We start from the raw sequence: 7,500 nt of genomic DNA on the forward strand, positions 1-7,500 counted from the left end.
GACAATCCACACTGTCATAACCAGACTGGGAGGTCCACTCAGAAAACAGAATATCCCACCCACCCGACAACCACCATTGCCCAGCCAAGCCACCAACACCCACACATGTCCTACACAGGGGTCCACCCAACATCACAATACTGCCTCCTCTCACAGCACACAAACAATGGCAGGAATGAAAGACACAGGTCTGCCACAAGCATGGAATGAGAGCGCCGCCTGTCATGAGCCAAAGGTGCATCCTGACGTGGCAAATCAGATGATGCCGCAGGCATCCACTTACTATAATCACAATCAACAAACCGGCCGCCCCGCCCCCCATTAAACCTTTCCTTACAACAATGTGTACCTTAACCTAACCTATATCGTACCGTAACCTAACCTATATCGTACCGTAACCTAACCTATATCGTACCGTAACCTAACCTATATCGTACCGTAACCTAACCTATATCGTACCGTAACCTAACCTATATCGTACCGTAACCTAACCTATATCGTACCGTAACCTAACCTATATCGTACCGTAACCTAACCTATATCGTACCGTAACCTAACCTATATCGTACCGTAACCTAACCGATATCGTACCGTAACCTAACCTATATCGTACCGTAACCTAACCTATATCGTACCGTAACCTAACCTATGTCGTACCTTAGCCTAACCTATGTCGTACCTTAACCTAACCTATGTCGTACCTTAACCTAACCTATGTCGTACCTTAACCTAACCTATGTCGTACCTTACCCTAACCTATGTCGTACCTTAACCTAACCTATGTCGTACCTTAACCTAACCTATGTCGTACCTTAACCTAACCTATGTCGTACCTTAACCTAACCTATGTCGTACCTTAACCTAACCTATGTCGTACCTTAACCTAACCTATGTCGTACCTTAACCTAACCTATGTCGTACCTTAACCTAACCTATGTCGTACCTTAACCTAACCTATGTCGTACCTTAACCTAACCTATGTCGTACCTTAACCTAACCTATGTCGTACCTTAACCTAACCTATGTCGTACCTTAACCTAACCTATGTCGTACCTTAACCTAACCTATGTCGTACCTTAACCTAACCTATGTCGTACCTTAACCTAACCTATGTCGTACCTTAACCTAACCTATGTCGTACCTTAACCTAACCTATGTCGTACCTTAACCTAACCTATGTCGTACCTTAACCTAACCTATGTCGTACCTTAACCTAACCTATGTCGTACCTTAACCTAACCTATGTCGTACCTTAACGTAACCTATGTCGTACCTTAACGTAACCTATGTCGTACCTTACCCTAACCTATGTCGTACCTTACCCTAACCTATGTCGTACCTTACCCTAACCTATGTCGTACCTTACCCTAACCTATGTCGTACCTTAACCTAACCTATGTCGTACCTTAACCTAACCTATGTCGTACCTTAACCTAACCTATGTCGTACCTTAACCTAACCTATGTCGTACCTTAACCTAACCTATGTCGTACCTTAACCTAACCTATGTCGTACCTTAACCTAACCTATGTCGTACCTTAACCTAACCTATGTCGTACCTTAACCTAACCTATGTCGTACCGTAACCTAACCTATGTCGTACCTTAGCCTAACCTATGTCGTACCTTAACCTGACCTATGTCGTACCTTAACCTGACCTATGTCGTACCTTAACCTGACCTATGTCGTACCTTAACCTGACCTATGTCGTACCTTAACCTGACCTATGTCGTACCTTAACCTGACCTATGTCGTACCTTAACCTGACCTATGTCGTACCTTAACCTGACCTATGTCGTACCTTAACCTGACCTATGTCGTACCTTAACCTGACCTATGTCGTACCTTAACCTGACCTATGTCGTACCTTAACCTGACCTATGTCGTACCTTAACCTGACCTATGTCGTACCTTAACCTAACCTATGTCGTACCTTAACCTAACCTATGTCGTACCTTAACCTAACCTATGTCGTACCTTAACCTAACCTATGTCGTACCTTAACCTAACCTATGTCGTACCTTAACCTAACCTATGTCGTACCTTAACCTAACCTATGTCGTACCTTAACCTAACCTATGTCGTACCTTAACCTAACCTATGTCGTACCTTAACCTAACCTATGTCGTACCTTAACCTAACCTATGTCGTACCTTAACCTAACCTATGTCGTACCTTAACCTAACCTATGTCGTACCTTAACCTAACCTATGTCGTACCTTAACCTAACCTATGTCGTACCTTAACCTAACCTATGTCGTACCTTAACCTAACCTATGTCGTACCTTAACCTAACCTATGTCGTACCTTAACCTAACCTATGTCGTACCTTAACCTAACCTATGTCGTACCTTAACCTAACCTATGTCGTACCTTAACCTAACCTATGTCGTACCTTAACGTAACCTATGTCGTACCTTAACCTAACCTATGTCGTACCTTAACCTAACCTATGTCGTACCTTAACCTAACCTATGTCGTACCTTAACCTAACCTATGTCGTACCTTAACCTAACCTATGTCGTACCTTAACCTAACCTGTATTGCGCCTTAACCTAACCTGTATTGCGCCTTAACCTAACCTATATTGCGCCTTAACCTAACCTATATTGCGCCTTAACCTAACCTATATTGCGCCTTAACCTAACCTATATTGCGCCTTAATGTAACCTATATTGCGCCGTAGTGTAACCTATATTGCGCCGTAGTGTAACCTATATTGCGCCGTAGTGTAACCTATATTGCGCCTTAATGTAACCTATATTGCGCCTTAATGTAACCTATATTGCGCCTTAATGTAACCTATATTGCGCCTTAATGTAACCTATATTGCGCCTTAATGTAACCTATATTGCGCCTTAATGTAACCTATATTGCGCCTTAATGTAACCTATATTGCGCCTTAACGTAACCTATATTGCGCCTTAACGTAACCTATATTGCGCCTTAACGTAACCTATATTGCGCCTTAACGTAACCTACGTAACCTATATTGCGCCTTAACGTAACCTATATTGCGCCTTAACGTAACCCACATTGTGCTGTAACCCAACACACGTTGGGCCTTAACCCAACACACGTTGGGCCTTAACCCAACACCACGTTGGGCCTTAACCCAACACACGTTGGGCCTTAACCCAACACACGTTGGGCCTTAACCCAACACACGTTGGGCCTTAACCCAACACACGTTGGGCCTTAACCCACCACACGTTGGGCCTTAACCCAACACACGTTGGGCCTTAACCCAACACACGTTGGGCCTTAACCCAACACACGTTGGGCCTTAACCCAACACACGTTGGGCCTTAACCCAACACACGTTGGGCCTTAACCCAACACACGTTGGGCCTTAACCCAACACACGTTGGGCCTTAACCCAACACACGTTGGGCCTTAACCCAACACACGTTGGGCCTTAACCCAACACACGTTGGGCCTTAACCCAACACACGTTGGGCCTTACCCCAACACACGTTGGGCCTTAACCCAACACACGTTGGGCCTTAACCCAACAAAACATACCGCCATCTGTAGGTCTCCCGCAACATGACCTCCTGCAACGACGATACCGTCATCTATGAGACGCCAAGCCGACTAAGACAGCGTTGGCCCCACAGTGCCCTTCGTTCGACCCCACCCACAAAGCCTGCACCCTCTGTCGACAACAGCACCCCAACGCCAGCGCCTCTGCCGCACGAAGTCGTGGACCGGCAATCACTCCACCTGCACCCGTTCGTGCCCCACCCCAACCGCCCAACTCGCAACTCCAGCGGATGAACGGCGGACTTTGCTCGCACTCGCAATGTGCAATCCACCCCTATAACGTGCGTTTCATGAAGAGTTATGTCCAATATGCGACATTCCCGCTGTCCATATACATGAGCTGCGAGCTGTACCACGTACGAGCTACAGACGCGATCGCGTTGCTCTCTGTACGAATGCAGATGCTCAGCGGCAGCTAGGAGGCGCTCCATCCATGTCGGTACCGGTGAGCGTTGCACTCGCAGTCGCAAAAACGTACGGCAAGTATATTACCCGGAAGAGTCAATGACAGTCCAAGCCCCCCTGCGTGGGAAGAGTCTTCCTAGGCCATGACCCACCGGAAGGGCGCAGCGTCCCCCACCCCAGACATGTGACGTCACACTATCGGTATTGACGACTAGACTGATTCCTTATAATCATTTGCCATACACCGGTGGAAGCTGCCGAGACGAGTAACTACATAGCGGGCTCGGCCGTGTCACTAATGTACAGAGATACAATAGTTTCGACTGGAACCGGAGTAAACGTATACACGGCGCTGATTAGTAATAGATAGAGCCATCAGAATACAGATAATGTATACAACTGTCCGTATACATGCTGAAAGACTCTGCTCACAATCACACGTCAGCCAGACACTCTTATCACGCACTACTCTCTGCCTGTAACAGGCACACAGACAATATGTAAGCACCAGCATGGAACAACACCCAGTGCATCCTCTCTGCCACATTAGACAATCCACACTATCATAACCAGACCGGGAGGTCCACTCGGAAAACAGAATATCCCACCCTTCCGACAACCACCATTGCTCAGCTAAGCCACCAACACCCACACATGTCCCACACAGGGGTGCACCCAACATCACAATACTGCCTCCTGTCACACCACACAAACAATGGCAGGAATGAAAGACACAGGTCTGCCACAAGCATGGAATCAGAGCGCCGCCTGTTATGAGCCAAAGGTGCACCCTGACGTGGCAAATCCGATGATGCCGCAGTCATTTACTTACGATAATCACAATCAACAAACCGGCCCCCCCCCCCCCCCCCCCCCCAAAACACCTTTCCTTACAACAATGTGTACCTTAACCTAACCCATATTGTGCCTTAACCTAACCCGTATTGTACCTTAACCTAACCCGTATTGTACCTTAACCTAACCCGTATTGTACCTTAACCTAACCCGTATTGTACCTTAACCTAACCCGTACTGTGCCTTAACCTAACCCGTACTGTGCCTTAACCTAACCCGTACTGTGCCTTAACCTAACCCGTACTGTGCCTTAACCTAACCTATGTTGCGCCTTAACCTAACCTATGTTGCGCCTTAACCTAACCTATGTTGCGCCTTAACCTAACCTATGTTGCGCCTTAACCTAACCTATGTTGCGCCTTAACCTAACCTATGTTGCGCCTTAACCTAACCTATGTTGCGCCTTAACCTAACCTATGTTGCGCCTTAACCTAACCCATGTTGCGCCTTAACCTAACCCATGTTGCGCCTTAACCTAACCCATGTTGCGCCTTAACCTAACCCATGTTGCGCCTTAACCTAACCCATGTTGCGCCTTAACCTAACCCATGTTGCGCCTTAACCTAACCCATGTTGCGCCTTAACCTAACCCATGTTGCGCCTTAACCTAACCCATGTTGCGCCTTAACCTAACCCATGTTGCGCCTTAACCTAACCCATGTTGCGCCTTAACCTAACCCATGTTGCGCCTTAACCTAACCCATGTTGCGCCTTAACCTAACCCATGTTGCGCCTTAACCTAACCCATGTTGCGCCTTAACCTAACCCATGTTGCGCCTTAACCTAACCCATGTTGCGCCTTAACCTAACCCATGTTGCGCCTTAACCTAACCCATGTTGCGCCTTAACCTAACCCATGTTGCGCCTTAACCTAACCCATGTTGCGCCTTAACCTAACCCATGTTGCGCCTTAACCCAACACACGTTGCGCCTTAACCCAACACACGTTGCGCCTTAACCCAACACACGTTGCGCCTTAACCCAACACACGTTGCGCCTTAACCCAACACACGTTGGGCCTTAACCCAACACACGTTGGGCCTTAACCCAACACACGTTGGGCCTTAACCCAACACACGTTGGGCCTTAACCCAACACACGTTGGGCCTTAACCCAACACACGTTGGGCCTTAACCCAACACACGTTGGGCCTTAACCCCGCTCTGTAATTGTCATACGACGCGTTAAATTAGTGTAGTGTTGCCTAACTGCAACCCCCGCAATATAGTTTGCTACTCGCACTGCCCGGTCCCCAGAGTATCGCTTCATGTTAAACACCTTGCAGCTATACACTGTAATGCGGATGGCAGCAGGACGTACATGCTCAATGCCCTTCGCAGTTGTTCATTGGCATTCGCATGGCGAAGCACAGCCTACGTTGTGGTACGGCTTGTGTCAACTGTCCGCTGATGTTGTACGTCCAAATCACACACTGTACTGCACATTGGTCCTCATGTACTGAATGATACATCGTGGTACATGTGTGACCGTACCACGACTGCGCCAACAACGGCGAACCATACGGTCCAAATATTGTGCACTCAGCTACGTGTCGTCTCCCTATAAGAGCTGGATTGCAGTATGGTATGCCGTGGATGGCGATCAGCATGAGCCGTCTGTTGATGTAGTGGTGCGTGTTGTCAGACGTAGTCGTCTCTTCTCACACACCGTGATAGCATGGTGCACTGCGTTCCACATCTGCGACATGCGACAGAGGCCGGTTGACAGTCGTTCGCGCAATGGACATCGCATACGTACGGGGGCCACCTTCCACGTGTTCGCGAAGCGTGCACATGTTGTTGCGTGTATGTGGGCAGACATAGTGTGTCGTGACACCTGACACAGGCATGCAACAATCGTTGAATTTGCAAATGGCGATGGACGTCTACGTTTGCTGGTGACGTTACGCAAATGAACAACTGGTAAACCGTTGTGGTGCGGTTGTTCTCGCTAGAGGTGAATCAGTGATGGCGACGATCGGTTGAGCTACCAACCGGTTGTTTCAGCGATACCCACCATGCCCACGAACGTGAATGGCATGTGGGTGTGAAGCGATACGCGGCGGTGGCTGGGTGGGACCGTCCCCGGCCGGTGAGGGGGGGGCCTCCCGGCGTGCTGGCCGCGCGGTGCGTGGGCGCACGCGCTACAGCCGGCTGGTGGGGGCGGCCAGTGGCAGGCGCGCCGGCCGACGGAGGCGGCAGGCGGCGCAGCTGCGCGCCGGCGCACCCTGCACGCGGCGCCGTGCGGCCAAAGTAGGTCCTCGCGGGCCCGGTGCGAAGCGCGGTGGACATCTGCAGTGTGCTGGTCCGATTGAGGACTGTGTGCGCTGAGGATGCGCCGCCGCCCGGCGCTCGGCGCCGCGACGCCGTCTGCTGCTCGGTCGCCTCTGCGGTTCTCGCAGGTGGATTGTATCGCAGCTGTGCGGACGTGTTGGCGCGTGCGCTGTGCTGGGAGAGTTCGCTTCGGCACCCAAGTGGGGCTTTTGTCCTTCTGTGGCGCTGGCGTTGGAGCTGCCGGCCACCGTAGGTGGCGCGTGTTGTCTCCCGCCGGCAATGCCACGACAGCACGCTCCCGGGCTCTGTCGGCAGCGGCAAGCTCAGTTGGGAGCACGGGTGGTCGCACCTAAAGCGTCTACTCGCCAAACCCCGGGCGATTGCGCCTCTCTCGAACCCGACCAAGTACTTAGGACGGCGC

This window comes from Schistocerca americana, unplaced genomic scaffold (genome assembly GCF_021461395.2).
Source record: "Schistocerca americana isolate TAMUIC-IGC-003095 unplaced genomic scaffold, iqSchAmer2.1 HiC_scaffold_630, whole genome shotgun sequence".
In the NCBI taxonomy this organism is placed as follows: domain Eukaryota; kingdom Metazoa; phylum Arthropoda; class Insecta; order Orthoptera; family Acrididae; genus Schistocerca; species Schistocerca americana.